Source organism: Tenrec ecaudatus, chromosome 14 (assembly GCF_050624435.1).
Source record: "Tenrec ecaudatus isolate mTenEca1 chromosome 14, mTenEca1.hap1, whole genome shotgun sequence".
In the NCBI taxonomy this organism is placed as follows: domain Eukaryota; kingdom Metazoa; phylum Chordata; class Mammalia; order Afrosoricida; family Tenrecidae; genus Tenrec; species Tenrec ecaudatus.
The window spans coordinates 104,277,698-104,300,341 of record NC_134543.1 but is presented as its reverse complement, the minus strand read 5'-3'; the positions used below and the strand labels follow the sequence as shown (position 1 = coordinate 104,300,341).

At 40.8% G+C, this 22,644-nt stretch overlaps 1 protein-coding gene and 1 pseudogene across 1 annotated transcript in view; one reads left to right on the top strand and one right to left on the bottom strand.

Annotated features, from left to right (window-relative positions):
* The first annotated feature begins 219 nt into the window (after positions 1-219).
* The window catches only part of TTBK2 (tau tubulin kinase 2), a 174,373-nt gene continuing 151,948 nt past the window's right edge, over positions 220-22,644 (top strand). Inside the window, exon 1 of the mRNA XM_075532131.1 lies at positions 220-584. The gene's annotated coding sequence lies outside the window, so the exon portion shown is untranslated. The remainder of the gene's footprint in view (positions 585-22,644) is intronic.
* On the bottom strand, positions 18,956-20,292 carry LOC142425989 (tubulin beta-5 chain pseudogene; annotated as a pseudogene).

Below are 22,644 nucleotides of genomic sequence, written 5' to 3'. Positions count from 1 at the left end.
CTCGTCCTCTCAGGCAAACCTGAAGATAGCGGCATTTCTCCGGTGGGGGGCGGAGACGCTCTCTGCTCGACTCTCCGCCCCCTTCCTGATAGGCAATGGGACCAGCCAACCGACGCAGCGTGCCGGGAACGCGTCCTCCAATCAGCATCTGCGGCGGAGAGGTAGGCGGGCGCACTGGCAGGGCAGGTGGGCTAGGCTGTGCCAGGTTGCGAAGGGGGAGACTAGCGTCGGGTCGGGTCAGCGGGCGCTGCAGTAGTCGCCGCAGCGGGGATGGGAGCGGTGGGGACGAGGCGGCGGCGGCGGCGGCAGGAGGAGGAGCTGGGGCCGGCACAAGAGCAGCAACTGGGAGAGGCCAGCAGCGGCAGTAACAGCAGCAGCCGCCGCCGCCACTAAACGCGGACGGTACCTGAGGGGACTACCCAGTCGGCCGGCCCTCGAACCCGCGCTCGGGTCCCGCCGCAGTCGAGCGGCGGGGGATGGGCTGGCGGCGGCGGTTCCGCCTCCTGAGGGCTGACCCCTGATGGTCCCGGCGGTGAGTCCCACCGTACCCTCCGCCCGAAATCCCTGCGTCCGGCGCGGCCCAGGTAGGACACGCCCCCTAAGACCCCCAAGGCACCGTGAGAGCTCCCCAGGGCCCCGCCCAACCCCAGGCCGGAGCCCTCCTCGGGCCGCACCCCTCGCCCACCGCGGGACCTAGAGGAGGGGACCCTTCGGGCGCTGCCCACGCCCTGGGCTGGTGCCAGACCCAGCCACTTTCCACCGTTCTGGTTCTGCCCCATTTCCCCGAGAGACCTATTGGTGTCTTCTCTAAACTTGGAGGGTCACGAAGCTTCGTTCTGGTTCTCTCTCTCCGGGTGACCCACATTTCACTTGTACTGGTTCTGAATTGAACGCAGGAGCCGTACCAAATCCCGAGCGCCGCTTTCACTCCCGGGCCCCCCAAATGTGATAAAGGGGGCCTGGGACTAGCGTCTGCCTAGAAAAGACCACGAAGGCCGCGGCTTTCTCGTAAAGAAGGGTGCTGAAGGAACCACCTAAAGGATTTGCTTGTCTTTGCTTTGACTAAGACGATGTTGACACCCAGGGATACCGTGGGAGGGACAAAAGACTGCACACTTAGGTACTGTCAAATCACAGAAGGAAGTCATCAGTAGGAATCCCAGGATCCTGTAGCGCCTGGTGAAGTTAATTCTGTTCCTCTCTTGGCTGCGTTAGAGGTACAGATGACATTCAGTTGTACTCTGCTTTGAATTAAAGTGGGTAGGTGGCAGCAACTCTTCCTATCCTTCGTTTAAGAAATTGCTCTTTGAGCCTCAGACGAGGGCAATGTTATTGTAACCTGTGTGATATAGAGATGTTTTGAATTTCAGCAGAAGGGGAGAGCGTGTGTGTGTGTGTGTACAGGGTTACATTATTTTGAATGCACATATGTACACACACGGAGGAGCCACTCCATGGACTCTGTTCCAATGTTTGCTTCTGAATCATTAATAACAGTTGCATTGATATCTAAACACTGATTTGCCAGGGCAGACTACATAGATAGGTCGTTTTCTTTTGGCTAAATGTAATATAGTAATGGACCTTGAGGGGGGGACATGAGAAGTAGATTTTAAAATATTGAAGGTACTGGGTGCACTGTGTCACCTTCTTTTTATAAAAAAGTGGTACTGATGACAAATATCTAATATGACTAATCTTGAAGATTTGTCTTAACTATAAAACATTTTCAAGTTAATAAGTGCGTGGACCTGGAAGGCATATTGTGATCCCTTGAATTTGAAAACATACTGAAATGAATCTTTTAGAACTGTGTGTTTTCCTGTATGATAACATTTTTACCATAGCAGTGAAAGAGATATTTGAAGCATGATTATAAAAGAACTTTTCTTCCATTTTTATCTTACGACAGAATGTTAGCAAAGTGCTTTTTCTTCTTTGAGCTTTAGACACATAAAAGGAAAATTGAAGTCCATTGCTTTACTAATTCATAATATTGAGTGGAAATAGATTTGATCATAATAGGTCAGATGACTAAGAATAATCTGTCCTCATTCTCTTATACTATGGTTTATCTATAATTTATACTTTTAATTGGAATTCTCCATTTTACTATAGACTACTTCAGATTTAAAATTTTTCTTTTGATTGTCTTTTAAACACTGATTATTTTAAACTTTAGGAAACTTTTATGAGATTAGAGCTCATTTACTTTGGCTTAATAAACTCAAATATACTGAGCTTTAGGTAGCTGTAAATATATGCTAGAAGCAAAGTTGTGTAATTTGGATATATTTTGAAGATATTTATATTTAAGACCAGAATGTGCCTTTTTAGTGACAAGTTATTGGGTTTTCATAGTAAAACACTATTAGAGAACTTAGATATGATCATAGACTTTAATTTAATTGTTAGAGGCAGGCAATTCTTTATTGCCTTGACAGCATTGAAAAATACTATGTGTTTACTGGCCATTAGATCAGTGAGGGCTAGGCTAGATTAGTTAAAATAACCTTTGAGAGTTAGTGGAAAATAGTTTATTTTCCACCTTTTATGAAGCATAGGAAAAACCTTTTATAGATATATGACAATCTTACTGATTTGAGTGTATGTTACTCAAAATTACTTTGGAAACTCTCAAAATTAGCTATAATGATGCCAGTTTATTTGATTAGTAATATAGTATTGCAGACTTTCTTTCCTGTTTTGTTGTTTTCAGTGTCCATCTGCAACCTTTATTCTTAACGTAGAGATATGAGTACATGGTTTTATCCCCCTCTCATTATATATATATAATTTACATATGTACATGCCTGTATTTGTTTTAAATCATTTTATTGGGGCTCTACAACTCTCATCACAATCCACACACATATCAGTTGTGTAAAGCACACTTACATATTCGTTTACCCATCATTCTCAAAACTCTCGCTTTCTGCTTGGGCTCCTAGAATCAGCTCCTCATTTTCCTCCTCCCCCCCCCCCGTTTTTTTCCCCAGACTTTCTTTACTATTTTAATAGATTTTTTTCACTTATACAAATTTTGTACTGCTTTGCATCCTTTTCACCTTCCCCCAGCACATTGTAAACAGTAGTGATGGTAGTGGGAGATTTTTCCCTCCCAGACTTAAGTAAATAGAATAATTTTTTAAACTGAAAATTCTTACTTCTTTCATATTAAGTACGATGCTTCCATGCTTCCATATTTGATAAAAGAGCCTTTAAGTCCAACTAAAAACGTTGAGTTTTTAGAGCTAAATTTTGAGCATATATTGAACTAGTATTATTATCACTCAAAATAGCTTCTGTCTTCCTTAACATCTGCTACTCATTGACAATAGGTTTAAAATACAGATGGAAATTATATTTATTATATAATGTGATTTTCCATTTTGCCAGAAAATTTTATCACTTAAACAGGTGATTTTAAATATTTACTCATGTATTTTCCTTTATGTTCTATGACTTAAAAAAACAAACTAACATAACGCTTCACCTCCTTGGTTATTTTGTGGTTTTGTATGATCCTAATACTTAATGGCATTACAGTACTAATGAACTTTAGTGAATATTTTAGGTTTTATTTTATGATTTTTTTTTAACCTTTGTATGTAAGACCCTTGTTGCTTTGGGGTAAATGACAACCATTTTTTATTCTATTGTAGGACAGACATTGTTTTCACCTCTATGAGGGTGGACCTTCTCAAAGTAAAAAAGAAAATTGAGATAAAGTAGTATTTTCTGAAGAAAGGGAAATAGCAGCCTCTTTACTTTGATAAGCTGACCTGATTTAACATAACTATGTCTTAGACTCGGATTTTGTATTTTCAATTGTGAATATATATGCCATCCGAACAATTTTTAAAGACACAGCACTCATTACGTTTCACAAGTTGAGCAACTATTCATGCTGTCTTTTTCTAACTCATTCCACCACTATTAACATAAGTTAAGTGCCCTTTCCTCTCATGCCTTTACTTTTGCTACGGACTTAATCTGCTCAGCATGATATTTTCAAGTTCACCCAAATTGTGGCATGACTCAAGGCTTCATTTCTCTTAATGGCTGTAGTATTCCATTGTGTATATAGACCACGATTTTAATCCATTCATTTATTGGTGGACATATCCGTTGTCCCCACCGTTTGACTATTGCAAAAGAGCTACAGTTAGCATTGGCGTATTCATGAGTTTGGAATCACTGGGTCATATGGTTGTTCTTTGAATGTTCAACTCTTTGAAGAACGGCTGACTATTTTCTATAGTAGTCGTGCCATTTTACATTCCCATTAGCCATAGGTGAGGGGTCCAGTGTTGACCACCTCATCAATACCTGTTGTTTTCTAGTTGCTTGTTGCTATGTTAATAGAGGTGAGATGGTATTTCATTGTTTTGATTGCCCTGCTGGTGCTGTGGGCTAAGTGTTGGGCTTCGAACCACAAGGTTATAGTTCTAACCTACCAGCAGCTCTAGAGGGGGAGAGACTGACATTCTCAGATGACAGTGGGTTTGATGTTTTGTTTTGTTTTGTTTTAATGGCTAATGGAGCATAGTGGTACAGTGGTTAAAGGACTCAGCTGATAACCAGAAGGTCAGTGGTTCAAATCATCCAACTACTCTGTGGGAGAAAGATGTATTAGTTGGCTTCTGTACATCTACAGCCATGAAAACCCTAAGGGGCAGTTAGTTCTCTGGCCTGTAAGGTTGCTTTGAGTTGGAATCAGAATGGTCAGAAAAGATTCAAATGCTTTGGAAAGGCTAATGATGTTGAGCATTATGGTAGTTACATAATTTCATGCCATCTTGATATATGTAGAGAGAGTCTAGCCTGTCAGTCTATATATAGAGAGAGAGAGTCTAGCCTGTCATCAGTCTGTGTGCCGATGGTGACTCTTTGTGCGCATGGCCTTCTCATAAGGAGGGTCCTATCATATCCACCTTTCACCTTCCTGTTCACAAGCCTCGCAAGGCTTCACCCATCAGCCTGTATTGCAACATTGCTTGTGGATACATGAGTCTGAAGAAGGGTTTATGGACTAGTGTGTTAGTCTGGGTCAACTAGAGAAACCAATTCTTAGAGACACTCATGTGTATAAGAAAGAGGTTTATATACAAGAGCAATTGAATATTTTTTTTAGCACTTGAATATTGAGAAAACATCCCAGCCTACCCAGTCCAGATCAAGTCCATAAATCTGATTTCAGCCCATATGTCTGATCGCAATCTATAAAGCCCTCTTCAGATCCATGAAACACATGCAATGATGCTGAATGCAAAACGATCACAGGCCAGAAGGTGGACAGTCTTGTGGATCCAGTGGCAGTGTAAGCATCTTATCGCTGGCAGGGGTCTCCACATGGCTTCTACTGCTCTGATGCTCTGGCTGCCAATCAGCCTGTCTCCATGGCTTGTCAACAAGAATGTCTCTCAGGAACTGAGTGTGTGTCCCGCCTCCAATGAGCTATTTATCTCCTTCATGTCTCCAAATAAGGTCATCAAGCTGTGACCTGATTAACTGGCTAACCTCCACCCCTTCATTCGTAAGTCTCAAATTGTCAACAGATTATGTAACTACCACAGACTAGTATCAGACTTTCGGACTTGATCTGGACTGGGCTGGGATGTTTTCCTGATAAATAACTACTTTTTGATATAAGGCTCTTTTTTATACATATATGAGTGCCTCTGGATTTGTTTCTCTAGTCAACCTGGACTAACATAAGCATCATTATATATGCTTGTGGGCTTTTTGAATAACTTTTTTTGCTGAAATGTCTATTCAAATCCGCTGTCTATTTGCTGTCTTCTTGTTACTAAATTGTAAAAATTTTGTATCTATTTTGGATATTATACCCTACCAGATATATGTAAGTTGTTTATTCACGTTGTTGATAAAGTTCTTTAATGAACAAAGCACTTAATTTTTTTAAATTAATCATTTTATTGGGAGCTCTAAAAGTACTTAATTTTTATGAGGTTTCATTTATATTTTATTGCTTGTGCTTTTGTTGTCACACTAGTTTTTTTAAATTAGAAATTTTATTTACCATTATATCTGTTTTTAGCAACATTCTTTCATCTATGGATATTTTTTATACTTATTTTTATTTCTGCAGTGTTTCAAAGTTATCATTTCCCTTAACTTCAGTCATATAGTCTAAATGCTATATTTTATTAATATTTGGCTGCCATTTAATTTTCCAAGTGTTGTATGGTATCAAATTTGGAAAACCTTTCCTACCTTAAAAAAAAAAAGCTAGGGGAGGGAGGGGAAGAGGGGAAAAAAAAGGAAACTGAGCTGATTCTAGGAACCCAAGTGGAAGGCTAATTTTGAGAATGACGAATGCAACGAATGTATAAGGGTGCTTTGCTCAATTGATGTATGTGTGGATTGTGATAAGAGTTGTATGAGCCCCAATAAAAATAGTTATTAAAAAATGCTAAATCTACTGAGCACCCAGAAGAAGCCCTGGAGGTGCAGTGGGATAAATGTTCTGCTGCTAACCACAAAGCCAAACCCTCCAACCCCTCCAACTACTCCATGGGAGAAAGATGAGACCGTTTTCCCTTGTAAAGATTTACAGTCTCTGAAAACCTACAGACCAGTTCTATTCTGACCTTTTCAAAGCTATGAATGAGAATCGATTTGGTGGCAATGATTTTATTCACCTCAGTTTCTAGAATATTTTTAAGTGGGCTTTTCAACATTCTTTAAAGGCTGGTAGAACAGAGATGAAGAAGGAAAATAAGAAGAGGTCAATAATTAGAAAAGTGTGAATTTTGCCTCGTGAAAGTCTTTTTAAAACTTAAATTATATGATACATAGTAAACTAGAATAGTACACCATAGTACTTAAAACATGCACCATGTCCAAGACAAAAGTCAGTCCTTTTTAAATTCCTTAATTTTGTAAATGAAGGTACCTATGCTTCCATTAAACAATTTCAAAAATCTCTTGTTTTTGCTCTCTTCCCCCCTGATTCTACCGCACAGGGCCTCCCCTTTCTATTTGCATTGCTACCACCTTAACTCAGACTCTCTGAACCAGATTCTTTCCCCTTTGAATGACTGCTACAACCTCATCCAGTCATTCATGAATTACTTACTGAGCATCTACCATGTTACTACCATGTGCTAGGAGATAGAGAGTCATCAGAAACCAAGACAAAAATGATCTTACCACATTTGCTGTTAAAATTTTAATGCCTACAGACCGTTGTCAAACAACTTGTCAAATAAAGTACAAGTGTGCCAAGTCTTGTGAAGGGAAAATGCAGAATGCCACATGAGGGTCTAACACAGACCTAGTGTCGGAGGTGAGGGTCAGTGAAGTAGCCTTCTGTTAGCATCTGTGCTTCAGCCTGTAAACTTACTGCACCAGATCTAGGGTTAAATAATTAAACATAAACTTGAATGAACGGTTTGCAGAACCTTGACACAGTTTGGGACAAATTCCTTCAGCACACTGAGACATTTGTCTTAAAAGAGTCACACTCTGCCCTTAATATGGTTCTCCATGGATTTCCCAGGTCTCAATTGCTTGAATACTGACACAGTTCATTTGAGGTTTTATACACTCTGCTTGATTCATTAGAAGTAAGGTCTAGTTTTCAGTAGCCCAGGTATGATAGTTACAAGAAAGAAGTCATCTAGGTAAGTAGTTAGATATCTCTGTAGCTAAGGCCCTGAAGCTTATAGGTGATTTACTAAATATATAGGTATTAGGGTATAATCTGAGTACCTTAAAAATTTAAAAATATATAAATATACCTATAAATCAGAAAAGAAATCCCTTATACATATGCTAGTGCCTACGATTTGAGTAAACGTTGGATTACTAACCGAAGGTGGTAGTTTCTAACCCACTGGCTCTGTCATGGGAGAAAGAGAAGACTGTCTGCTCCTGTGAGGATTCACAGCCGGGAAAACCCTACAGAGGGGCACTGTGAGTTGCAACTGACTTGATGGCAGTGAGTTTAGCTTGGTTGGAAATAAGATTAATATAGCCACTAACCTCTTGAGTTAATGAGTGATTGTAAAGATTAATATAAAGGGTAAATACTTATGTAATGATGTCATCACAGTGAGAATTTTAATCTGTTCTAAACTTTCTTGTAACATATTGTGGATCCTTAGATTACTTAGCCTCTCTATGCCTAGATTTAGGTATATTTTAAAAGGAAAGTTGATATACTTGAAATCTTTATTACAAAGAAGATTCTGTATATCATTGATTCTCTTTTTCTTCACCCCCTTCTTTATGGGAGGATAATAGACTTAATGCTTTGGTTCATTTGGTTACAACAGAGTTTATCCAAGGAACGATCTTGTTTAGTTAAGTGTGTTTTTTTGCAGTCTGGCTATGGACTTTCTATAAGGGAAGAATTTGTGTGTTGTTTATGTCGTAGCTAGGGAGAGAACTATGCTATGTATAAATTGATTTTGGTGTCAGTAATTGTAACCATATGGACTTACAAGATTTCTCTTTACTTTAATATGTATTCTACTTTCTTGGATATATTTATTGAACCCAGAGATATTCCATTCTTTTGAGAGTATAATATACCTCCTATGAAAGGTTAGAAGGAACTATTGAAGTATAAGTGTTGATTAAATTTCTTTCTTTTTATGAATAGTTTTATTGGGGGGGCTCTCTTACAAATCTTATGACAATCCATCAATCATCATTAAGCACACTTGTCCATGTGTTGCTTGCAACTCCAAAACATTTTCTTTCTACTTGAGCTCTTGGTATCAGCACCTCTTTTTTTCCCCCTCCCTCCCCAACTCTCCCATCCTTGTAAAACCTTGATCGATTATGTATTATTGTTGTTATTTTGTGTCCTACACTGTCCATTGTTTCCCTTCACCCACATTTCTGTTATTTGTTTCCCTGGGGGGTGGGCTATATATCCAACCTGATGGGTTCCCCCACCACCAACATCCCCCTACCTCATGATATTGCTACTCCCACTACTGCTCCTGAGGATTTTATCTGTCTTGAATTCCATGTGTCGAGAGCTCTTATCTGTACCAATGTGTGTCCTCCAGGTCTAGCCAGATTTCTAAGGTAGAACACGGTCATGGTAGTGGGAGCGAAGAAGCATTCAGGAACTAGAGGAATGATGTGTGTTTTGTTGGTACTATACTGTACCCTGGTTGAATTGTCCTTTCCTTGTAACCCTTCTGTGAGGGGATGTCCAATTGTCTACAGAAGGACTTTGCATCTCCACCCAAACCCCATCTTTTACAACAATATACTTACTTGTTTTGGATCTTTTGATACTTGATACCTGATCTGACAACACCTCATGATCATGGTGTGCTTCTTCCATGTGGGTTTATTTGCTTCCCTGTTAGATGACTGCTTGTTTAATTTCAAACCTTTAAGACCCAAGACACAATATCTTTTGATAGCCGGGCACCATCCACTTTCTTCACCACGTTTGCTTATGCATCCATTTTGTCTTCAGTGATCCTGTCAGGAGGTGATATCAAAGAGTGCCAGGTTATTAGAACACAGTGTTCTTGTGTTTAGAGAGGTCTGTCTGCTATCTTAATACTTTACATATATGTATATTGTACATTGGCCTCTATCACTTTCATTATAATGAAGTTAATATCTATATATAATTATATATTATATAATGAAATTAATATATATAATTAAGATATTTATAAATACACATGCCTGTAGCTATACCTCTATAAATAGCTTTTGCTTCCTACTTCTTTCCTCTATTTCCCCTTCTTTGTATCCTACTATCATGCTCACCCTCCACTTGGCTCTCAGTAATTCCTCTTGGTTAGATTGCACTTGATCAATCCCCATCGGGCCTCCTCAATGTCATTTTAAGATCTCTTCTTCTTCTCTTATCCCCGAGTTTGTTGGCTCCTTGCTCCCTCTCCCTGCCTGTTTTCTCCCATGTTCCTCCCTCCTGTTTTCCCTCGGGTTTGTTCTCCCTATATTATATAGATTGACATAATTTTTCTCTTGTTTTGCTATCAGTAAATAGAATCCACAAGTATTCATTTATTTTTACTAACTTTTAAAAAGTTCTTGCTAAAGCCTATGTGTAAAAATTAGATTTTGCTGTGTTTATTCTTTCTCTGAACCTTATTTCTGTTATTTACATCAATTATTCAAAGTCTTGAAATACTGGCGTATAGTCTTTGTAAGGAACTCTGGTGATGTTGGGTAACTGAGTTAGTAGCTGCTCCGTGGAAGGAAGATATGGCTATCTGCTTCAATAAAGACTTACAGCCTGAGAAACTCTATAGATCATGTGTCTGAATTGACCCAATGATAGTGGGTTTGATTTTTAAATGGTCTTTGTAAACTTGAGGAAACATCGTGGGTTATACCCTGAGCTGCTAATCTGAGAGTCAGCAGTTTGAAACCACTGGTTACTCCAGAAGAGAAAGATGAAGCTTTCTACTACTGTAAAGAGTTACAGTCTGGGAAACCCACAGGGACAGTTCTACTCTATCCTATAGTTTTCTATGAGCTAGAATTGACTCAAAGGCAATGAGCTTGAGTTTTTAAGAGGTCTTGTAACTCGAGTCTGTGTTTTTTGTATAAAAAACATAATCTAGGTAATTGGCTATGAGGCTATGAGCTCGCTACTGTGCTTTCTCATAATAACTTTGAAAGAGTCTGGTGTTTCATGTTAAAATAAGGAATGCTTTAAAAAAAATAAGGAATGCTTTATCATGATAATTTTCATCAAATTTGAAAATATTTTTGAATTTTTTTCTTCACCTTTTATTAAAAAGTTTTTTCTAACATCATTTTATTGGGGGCTCTTATAACTCTTATGACTTATATCATTTATTAGCTCTTATAACATCATTTTATTGGGGGCTCTTATAGCTCTTATAATTCATACATCAATTGTATCAAGTATATTTGTACATATATTTTAAAAAACAGTTTGATTAGCATTTAATCTGCATATCATACAATTCAATAATTTAATCATATCAAGAAGAGTCGGGGGAGGGAGGAAAAAAGGGGAGCTGATACCAAGGGCTCACTAGATGGCTAGAAAAGAACGATGGCAGCATATGTACAAACATGCCTGATACAATTGATGTAGGAATGGTAATGAGTTATAAATGCCCTCAATAAAATGAAGTTTTAATAAAAAGAAATAATATGTAAAAGCTAAAAAATAAGAGGAGTTGTACAATTGTCACCATATTTAATTCTAGAATATTTTCTTATTCCTCATAGTTATCTTTTCATGTAATTATATTTTTCTAATTGTGGCAAAAATATATACACCAGGGCATTCTCTAATTTTGCAACTATTTCTTGTATAATTCAGTGCCATTGATTATATTCTTCGCATTATACAACCATTTTGATAGCCTTTTTCAAATTATTCTAGAACCATTGACATAAATTCAGTGCCCCACTGTGCAACAACTCTTTCTGTGCCCTTTGCCCATGGTAATCATTGGTCAAGTTTGGGTTTCTTTTGTGTGTGTGTGGTTGTCTTGATGTAGTATTCACATATCACACACTTCTGTGGTTGAATTGCTTTAAAAATGTGCTTACATAAGCACAATCAGTTCTAGTGCTCCCTCCCCGCTCCTGCAACCATTGTTTGCTTCCCAAGTCCCCTGCCCTCCCTATCTCCCATTTCCACCCACATCCCCAATAAACCATTGCATCAGTTATTATCTCTGTGCCTCTCTTCCTTCTGTGCTTCACAAGCTGGGAAACCCAACAGAAACAATAAAAAAATGACAAGGATAAAATAATAATATAAAGATAAAAATACAAAGAGTGAGAAAGAAAAGACCACTATCAGTATTTGAACAGCTCTCTTTTTTTCAGTGTGGAATTTCTCTGGGCCTAATAAATAAATCCAGCAACTAAAATATGTACTAAAAGTGAAGACAGGCTTTATAAGACAATGTGGTTACAATAACAAACAACTAAAGTGTAAATAACCTCTTTATCCTCTCCTCCTGGACTCCAGTGATATGAGTGCCAGGTCTTTTGATGTATCACAGCTCAGTAATGCTCTGTTTTTATTTGTGTCCTTTTGTGCATGTGTTTCTGTGGTAAACAGCAATGGAGGGCCCTCTCTGACCTCCTCTCTTCCCTACATGCTTCCATGCGCCATCCTTCGTTACCCATTCTTACACCAACCGTTCCTCTCACACCACTCTATGCTGGATTTGACCACACAGAGCTCACAGACAATACTGAGTGAAGGGGGATTATTAGGGAAATTAATAGGTTATAACAAGTTAGGATCTCCTCAGTCAGCAGCCAAGTCTCTCTCCAGTTCTAAACCTGCCGGTTACCTAGTAGCCAAGTCTCTTTCTGGTTCTTATTCTCTCAGCCCTGTGATACCTTAGCCTTTCTTTACCCATAGACCAAGAAGTCATTCTGCCTGTCACTCTGTTCTGCAGTTCCATAATCTCGGGCTAAGGAAGGAGAAGATAGCCCACAGCCTTGGCGCTGCTCCTCTGACTCTCCATGCCACAGTCTGTGATGCATCTGGTCTCAGCAGCCTCGCCACTTCAGACTGAGAGCTTGAAAGTCCCTCCCCCTTCAAATGGAGGTGGTGGAGGTAGGGGTGGTGGAGGTAGGGGTAATGAAAACTGACCAGGCACCTCTATTTGTAGCGCGCACACCTTGTTTTCATAGTCCTGCCCAGTCATTTGGTGGCAGTTAGAGAGGCTTGGGTAGAAGAGCCATATTAAGAAATTTCATTTCACCACAGCTTCATTTTGTACTCACTATTGCTGTATTTTCAAATTCATTAATCTGCTATGTGTTTTCCAGTGTATTTTTCTTTTAAACATTTTATTAGGGGCTCATACAGCTCTTATCACAATCCATACATATACTACATCAATTGTATAAAGCACATCCATACATTCCCTGCCCCAGTCATTCTCAAAGCATTTGCTCTCCACTTAAGCCCTTTGCATCAGGTCCTCTTTTTTTTCCCTCCCTCCCCATTCCCCCCTCCCTCATGTGCCCTTGGTAATTTATACATCGTTATTTTGTCATATCTTGCCCTTTCCGGAGTCTCCCTTCCCCCCCTTCTCTGCCATCCCTCTCCCAGGGAAGAGGTCACATGTGGATCCTTGTAATCAGTTCCCCCTTTCCAACCCACTCACCCTACACTCTCCTAGCATCGCCCCTCACACCCTTGGTCCAGAAGGTATCATCCACCCTGGATTCCCTGTGCCTCTAGCCATCATTTGTACCAGTGTACAACCTCTGCCCTATCCAGCCCTGCAAGATAGAATTCGGATCATGGTAGTTGGGGGGAGGAAGCATCCAGGATCTGGGGGAAAGCTGTGTTCTTCATTGCTACTACCTCGCACCCTGACTGACCCATCTCCTCTCCTAAACCCCTCTATGAGGGAATCTCCAGTGGCGGACACTTGGGCCTTGGGTCTCCACTCTGCACTTCCCCCTTCATTCAATATGGTATATATATACATACATATATATATATACACATACATATATTCTTTTTTTTTTTGCATGATGCCTTATACCTGGTCCCTTGGGCATCTCATGATCGCACTGGCCGGTGTGCTTCTTCCATGTGGGCTTTTTTGCTTCTGAGCTAGATGGCTGCTTGTTCACCTTCAAGCCTTTAGGACCCCAGACACTATCTCTTTTGATAGCCAGGCACCATCCGATTTCTTCGCCACATTTGCTTATGCACCCATTTGTCTTCAGCGATCCTATCATGGAGGTGTGCAGCCAATCATATGATGATTTTTTGTTCTTTGATGCCTGATAACTGATCCCTTCGGGACCACTCGATCACCCAGGCTGGTGTGTTCTTCCATGTGGGCTTTGTTGCTTCTGAGCTAGATGGCCGCTTGTTTATCTTCAAGCCTTTAAGACCCCAGTCACTATCTCTTTTGATAGCCAGACACCATCAGCTTTCTTCACCACATTTACTTGTTCACCCACTTTGGCTCCAGCCGTTGTGTCGGGAGAGTGAGCATCATAGAGTGCCAATTTAATAAACGAAAGTATTCATACATTGAGGGAGTGCTTGAGTAGAGGCCCAACGTCCTTAGCCACCTTAATATTAAACCTATAAATGTAGACACTTAGATCTATTTCCCCATCCTCATATATATGTTTGCATGTACACGTCTTGTCTAGACCTCCATAAATGCCCCTTGACTCCCAGCTCCTTCCTCCCTCTCCCTTGACTTTCCTCCTGCCCCACTACCATGCTCCGTCCCCACCTGGGTTACAGCTATACCTCTTCTCTACGCAACCTTACCCTTGATCGTTCCCCATCAAGCCTGCCACTCCCCCCTCACTACCATTTTGGGTCCCATGTTGTTCCCTTGTCCCTGTGTTTATTAACACCACTTCCTTACCCTCCTCCCCTCCCCCACCCGGATCTCTCTGTCCCCCCGGAACTGTCTGTCCCATTGTTTTTCCTCCAGATAGTTCATCCAGCCTGTCCTATCCAGTGTATTTTTCATCTCACATATTACACTTTTAATGTCCAGCTGTTTATGTCTTCCATTTCTTTCTTCACCATGCTCATGCTTTTCTCTACTTTATTGCATACATTGGATATATTTATAATGGCTATCTGAATGTCTTTGTCTACAAAGGCTATCATCGGCATCAAGTCTGGTCTTTTTCTATAAAATATTTTGGGGCTTTTGTTCAGCATATAGTTAGGCTATTTAAAAATAATTGGATGCTTTAAGGCTCTACATACTTGATGGTCTTTTCATTTTGGTTTTGGGTATGCAGACTATTCACAACCTTGTGTGAATGTCAAAGATTATTCTGTTTTACTTGATCTTTTCCCATTGTATCTTTTCCCGAACCTTGATAGTTACATTCATAAGTACTCAGCCAAGATACCTTCCAAACAAATGCACTGTCGGAGTCCTCTAAATTTCTACAGCTTACTATTTGTGCAATTCTCCATCTCCTTAACTTCGCTAAACCTCTGAACTCTGTCTCCTCAAATCAGCGAGATCTCCAGACTTTTCTGGGCTTCCTCATTCCAGCGATGTGATGTGGAAACTCTCTCCAGGCATAGTGCTCGTTTCACTTGTTTCCCTTTGTTCAGAGCTCACTACTCTACACCACTTGTTCCCCAGTGTCTGGAAACCATTGTTTCGTACATATATCTTCCCAGATTTCTAGTTATTTATGGTGGGAGGGTAAATCTGGTCCCTGTTACTCTATCGTGGCCAGGAGCTGAAGTGATCTGGTGGGTGTATTTAAATTTCAGATGAAGAGGAGTCATATTTCACAGTTATGCTGTCACAGAAATACATGTAATATCTAAATATACTCGAATATAGCTTCAAATATATTTGTCTTCGCCTTTAGACATGTTAGAAGCTTAACTGATGATTAATTTAGCACTTTACTCATTGAGATGAGAATGGTAGGTAAAAATACCTTTTCTGGTTTAGAGCAGAATCTTTTACAGAACCTATATATGGCACTCATAAATTTGTGCTTTTTTAATTTAGTGAGTTATCTAGCGTTCTTACAAGTGTAGAGGGAACTTGTTACTTTATCCTGTCTTGGTAATAGAGTTTCCACTGGCATTATATTATTCTCCTGTACTGAAGTTCTTCAGTAAATCCCCCTTATTGAAACAGAATAAACTACATCCTCTTTTTAGCCAGATCTTTCTTTTTTTAAAAAATCATTTTATTGGGGGTTTGTATACAACTCTTATCACAATCCATACATACATCCGTTGTGTCAAGCACAGATTTACATTTGTTGCCCTCATCATTCTCAAAACATTTGCTTTCAACTTGAACCTGGTATCAGCTCCTCATTTTTCCGCTTCCCTCCATGCTCTCCCTCCCTCACGAACCCTTTATAATTTATAAATTGTGATTATTTTGTCATGTCTTACACTGTCCAACGTCTCCCTTCGCCCACTTTTCTGTTGTCCGTCCCCCAGAGAGGGGGTTATATGTAGATTCTTGTAATTGGTTCCCCCTTCCTACCCCACCTTACCTCCACACTTCCGGTATTGCCATTCTCAACACTGGTCCTGAAGGGATCATCTGCCCTGGATTCCCTGTTTCCAGTTCCTATCTGTACCGCTGTACATCCTCTGTTCTAGCCAGATTTGTTAGGTAGAATTGGGATCATAATAGTGGTGGACAGGAAGCATTTAAGAACTAGAGGAGAGTTGTATGTTTCATTGTTGCTACACTGCATTCTGACTGGCTTGTCTCCTCCCCACAACCCTTCTGTAAAGGGATGTCCAGTTGTTTACAAATGGGCTTTGGGTCCCCACCATGCACTCCCCTGGTTCATAATGATAGGATTTTTTGTTCTTTGATGCCTGATACCTGATCCCATCGACACCTGGTGATCACACATTAGCCTGATCTTTCACAGTCAAATTTCACTTCCCATTTAATCTGGCTTATTTATTTACCTACTTGCTTACTTATTTTTTAAAACTCCAATAAGAACTCTTTTCCATTTAAACTAATGTACCCATTGATTTCCTCGTGCACTTAGATAATTCACTAAACAGATCACAGCATGGTACCTACTTCTTTACTTGGGCCATTGCTTATCTTCTACGTTAGTTACCTTTTGCCTTGAAACAAATTTTGCCCCCAAATTTAGAGGCTTAAGCAATAATAATTTATTCACTTAGCTAGTGTGTGGATTGGCAGTTTGACTAGGCGCAACGTTTCTGGTTTTAGCTGGGCTTCTTGGGCTTTCTTGGGCTTCTCTGAGGCAGTTAGCTGGCTTCGGCTTCATCACATCGTGTCTGCGTGCCACGAGTGCAAGAACCCTTTGTCAGTCTGAAGATCGTGTGTGCTAATATCCAGTTGACTAAAACTAAGTTACACGGCCAACCCTAGTTTCAAGGATGAAAAGAGAAACACTGCCTTTGTGTGAAAGTTGTGATGAGATACATTGAGAAAGTGTGTGTATGTACAGGACTGACAGGAATTTATGACTGTTTTGCAATTAACCATACCTCCCTTGTAAATGTGTACATCTCATCTACCTAAACAAATCTATCCACCTCCTCTAAGAAAATTTTTATGAATATCCTAGTCCTTGTCAACATTCTTAAATTGTGACTTCTTATATAGATATTTGACACTTAATAGCTTCATGTTTATTACCCATAGTGGGCGTATGGTGTGGGCAGCTAACTGTAAGGTCAGCAGTTTGAAAGTATCAGTTCTGGATCTACAAGTAAGAGGAGGACAAACAAGCCCCGTTCCTGGAAGAGGTATCAGAAGTTTTAAAAACCCACAGATATGAAGGGGGTGGATGTAGTGGAGACCCAAAGTCTACTGGCAAGAACATTGAACATTCCCTCTTACAAGGACCTCATGGAATGAAGGCTAAATCCAGTGTGTGGTAGGGCACTGATGAGCCGCATAGCCATCCTCTAGTTCTTTACAATGTTCTCCCCGTACTATTAAGGCCCTTATGTGATGTACCTCATTAATCATGATAGATTTGCATATTTTCATTTGTGCATTCAAGCTCGCTCAGTACATGGTAGTCAAGATAGATGACCCCTCTGAGACAGTGACAAGAGTAAGGGTTCCCTGAGAATATGGGAAGTGAGGTGGGTAAAGAGGGGAGAGAGGAGTTGATAGTATTAATCATTGTATAGCCTCACCAGATGCGATTGAACAACAGCTGTATGGGAAGAGAAGGGATATATTAAAATGAGTAAGATATGACGATGAAAGCCTTATTTAATTTAAATAAACAAACAGAAAAACAACCCCATCCCTGTGGGCCCGTTGGCACTCCTCAGTGTGCCCGTCCTACGTACAGCTCTTCTTCCTTCTGGGGTTGGAAGCAATAGGATTGACGTCCTCTTCTAAAGCATGTTGACCAATAAAATAAAGCCTTTGGAGAATGAAAAAAAGAAACGACCAGTCACTCTGAGGGAGAAAGATGCATCGTTCTACTCCTTTAAATATTAATAGTGAGGGAAACCCCCATAGGCAGTTCTACTTTGTCCTGTACAGTTGCTATGAGTCAGAATTGACACAATGGCAGTGGGTTTGGTTTAGTTTGTTCAATTTGTGTGCTGAGCAATAATCTGAAATGCTGACTACATGAAAAAGAATGAGGCATTGGGGTTGGAGGAAGACTTATTAATAACCTTCTGTCTAAAAATGACATTACCTTGCTTTTTTTTTTTAATGAACTATGTTTAATGGTTTTTTGCTTATTCAGACAAGGTAACACATACTTCAGGTTTCATCACAAAAGATGAAAACAGTTGTGTAAACTCTAGGTTGATTCTCAGACTCGGTGAGAACTTAATGGAAGAAGGTAAGGTCTGTCTAGCCCACTGTGGCCTCAGAAGGACTTCCAGTATATTAACTGGTCCACGGAAGTGAGCTGAATGGAGCCCTTTGTACTGCTGTGTGGACTAACTAGCTATTCCTTTGTGCTCTGTCTATACATTCATACATACATCTAATCCTAAGTGTCCTGGTTTTGTTTCTCTAGAGAACCTGACTAACACATTTGGTACCAGGAATGGTTCTAGTGAAACAAGCTCATGAATATGGGCTTCTCAAATTGGCTCTCCGGTCTGATTAGGCTTAATGCTATCTCTCCCCCTAAAGGCATGGGCAGGTCTGCCACTCTTACTAGAGTGGGTGGTGGTACTTAATCCATGGTGTGAAGTAGCAAAGCGAACGGCCACCGTATTTGTAGATCTTCACAGCTGATCTGCTATTTTAATATATTTTTTGTTATTCCACATGACAGATAACACCGTTCTGCATTTGTGAAGGGCCTACACCAACAAATTTAGGCGACCGCACAGGGTCAGGATAGACCAGGGGTAAAGAATTAACATCTGTTATTTAGCATTTGAAGTGGGGAAGCTCCTTTAAGCGTTGATCTCTTCATCATCATCATCCCCAAAAGCTTCTTCTCCATCATTAGCTGTAGCTTCTTGATACTGCTGTTATTCTGACACCAGATCATTCATGTTGCTCTCGACCTCGGTGAACTCCATCTCATCCATGCCCTCTCCAGTGAACCAGTGCAAGAAGGCCTTGCGGCGGAACATGGCTGAGAACTGCTCTGAGATACGCTTGAAAAGCTCTTGTATGGCTGTGCTGTTGCCGATAAAGGTGGAGGCCATTTTGAGACCCTGGGGTGGGATGTCACACACAGCTACCTTGACGTTGTTGGGGATCCACTCCACGAAGTAGCTACTATTCTTGTTCTGGATGGCCAGCATCTGCTCGTCCACCTCCTTCATGGACATGGGTCCCCGGAAGACGGTGGCCACCGTGAGGTAGCGCCCGTGCCTTGGGTCACAGGCGGCCATCATGTTCTTGGCATCAAACATCTGCTGAGTCAGTTCTGGGACTGTGAGGGCCCGGTATTGCTGACTACCTCTGGCCGTCAGTGGTGCGAAGCCAGGCATGAAGAAGTGGAGACGGGGGAAAGGGACCATGTTCACGGCCAGTTTTCGGAGATCAGCATTGAGCTGGCCTGGGAAGCGCAGGGAGGTGGTGACCCCGCTCATAGTGGCAGACACTAGGTGGTTCAAGTCTCCATAGGTGGGGGTGGTTAACTTCAGGGTACAGAAGAAAATGTCATACAAAGCTTCATTATCAATGCAGTAGGTTTCATCTGTGTTTTCAACCAGCTGGTGGACAGATAGGGTGGCGTTATAGGGCTCCACCACAGTGTCAGAAACTTTGGGGGAAGGCATGACACTGAAGGTATTCATGATCCTATCAGGATATTCCTCTCGGATCTTGCTAATGAGCAGAGTACCCATGCCAGAGCCTGTTCCTCCCCCTAGGGAGTGGGTGAGCTGAAACCCCTGCAGGCGGTCACAGTGCTCACACTCTTTCCTCACTACGTCAAGCACTGAATCCATCAACTCGGCTCCTTCTGTGTAGTGCCCCTTCGCCCAATTGTTTCCTGCTCCAGTTTGACCAAAGATGAAGTTGTCTGGTCGGAAGAGCTGACTGAAAGGTCCAGATCTCACACTGTCCATGGTTCCTGGTTCCAAATCCACAAGGATGGCCCTAGGCACGTACTTCTGAGAGGATGACTCATTGTAGTAGACGCTGATCCTCTCCAGCTGCAGAGCCGAGTCTCCCACGTAGCCTACGGCCGGGGGCCGGGTCGATGCCGTGTTCATCACTGATTACTTCCCAAAACTTCGTGCCGATCTGATTTCCGCACTGCCCTGCCTGGATGTGCACGATCTCCCTCATTGCGGGTGGGCGGGCGGGCGACGCGCTGGCTGCTGCACAGGCCGACGGACGCTCGGGACCTACCTTGCTTTCTGGAAGAAAAGAGAACTTGAAGTTCTTACTGATGAAGATCAATAACTACACAGCCTTCAATATGGATTACACTTAAATATGAAACCCAAATCCTTAAAACTGGGCCAGTAGGCAGCAGCATGAAAAACAGCGATAAGATTGAAGTTACCAAGGATTTTATTTCACTGGTTTCTGCAATCAACTCCCATGAAGCGGCAGGCAGAACTCAAACAGCATACTGCATTGAGAAGATCTGCTGCAAAAGATGACTTTCAGGTGTTAAAAAACAAAATTGTCACTTTGAAGATTAAGCTGCATTTGGCTCAGCACATGCTCTTTTATTTAAATCACCTAATGTGCATGTGAAAGCTGGACAGTGAATCAGGAAGACTGAAAAAGAATTGATGCCTTTGAATTATACTGTTGATAAAGAATATTAAATGTACTATGGGTGGCCAGCAGAACAAACAAGTCTGCACTGAAAGAACTATTGCCAGAATGTTCTTAGAAGCAAGGATGGGGAGATCTCACATAATTTGGACATGGTATCAGGAGGGACTAGTCACCAGAGAAAGGACATCATCCCTGCTAAAGTAGTGGGTCAGTGAAATGCAGTAAATTCCCAGTGGGTGCAACAATAGGCTCAGACACAGGAAGGGCTGGAAGGAGGGCACATGGCTGGGCAGTGTTTTGTTCATTTTACATAGGACTGCTGTGAGTTGGATTCCACTCAACAGCATATGACAACCAAACCAAACCTCAGACCAAAACAATTTCCATTGAGTCGATTCCAACTCATAGTGACCTTATATAGGGTCTCTGAGGTTGTAAATCTTTACAGGATCAGGTTGCTTCATCTTCCTCCCTCAGAGTAGCTCGTTACCTTCAGGCAAACAGTCCGACATTTACTGGTCTTAATCTCTATTTTATGAGGAGTCATTGAAGTTTGAAAACAATAAACACACTGTAGTGCTGTTAATTTGTCAGATATGCTTATAGGGAATTCTCATAATCAAATTGTATTTGTTTTGTTTTGATTTTGGAATTCTTAAACATTTTAAGATCTGTTTTCTTTGTGCCTTTTCACATTCTTATTTTCCTTTTTTGTTATATTTGTAAAAGTGAATTATGTGACATTTAATGTCATATTTGATGCCCTATTTTCACCAAGTGAATTAACTTCACTAAATTTTTGTTGAGTATCTGCAGAATTCAATATTTTGTTTTGACAGAAGGTAGAGATTATGATATGGTCTTTATGCTCAAGGAGCTTGAAATCTAGGGGGATGGTCAGTATTTGGTTATTAATTTGTTAGCTATTTTCTTCTCAGACTTTTTTCTATCTAGAAAATGTTTCAAATGGTTTTTTACCACATGCTATTTTACAAGTTGATTCTCCATTTAGTATGTTCTGTCCATATTTTTATATTCTGTGGGTCTGTTTTAACAACACCTTCAGATTTAGCATTATTGTCAGAATTCATTAGCATGCTATTTACTTTCTATTTTAAGCCATTAAAGATATTGCCAAGGAGGAATTTATTTAATTTCTCTCCTATGATATCTAGCCTTCCTGTACTAGGGTGGATTGCTTTTAAGTTATTAGTCTTCCTGAAAGCAGCCTGGCATTGCAGTGGTTAAGCCCTCAGCTGCTAACCGTAATAAGGTTGGCAATTTGAACCCACCTAGCAGCTTTACAGGAGAAAGGCCTGGCAATCTGCTATGAGAAAGATTTTAGCATAGACAGGTCTGTGGGTCAGTTCTACTCTGTTGCCATGAGTCAAAATCTACTTGATGGCACCTACCCACATTAACAGTCGTAGTGAAACATGGACCTAAAATAATTCTTAGATATATCGGTACTGTAGCCAGCTTATTATTAATTTTCCAGGCATCATTCATGATGTAGAATCAAATGGACATTATTGTGGCTCATGTACAACTTTTAGCAACTATGCATATACTAGTGAAGTCTGATATTATTGATTGGATTGTGGGCCCCAGAAATGTGAAATGTAAATCCTAACCGTACACTTGTAGATGTAATCTCATTTGGGAATGGGATTCTTTGTTGTATTAATAAGGCAGTGTAAGTATAACCCCCACAAAACTTCAAAATTCGCTGCCACTGAGTCAATTCCAACTCATAGTGACTCTAAAGGACAGGGTAGAACTGCCCCTCTGGGTTTAGGAGACTTTAACTCTTTACAGAGTAGAAGTATCATCTTTCTCCTTTGGAGCAGTTGGTGGTTTTGAACTCCTGATCTTGTGGTTGGCAGCCGAACGTATAACCACTGTACAACCAGGGCTCCTTCAATGTCAGTATCATTATTGGGTGTGTGTGGTTTTT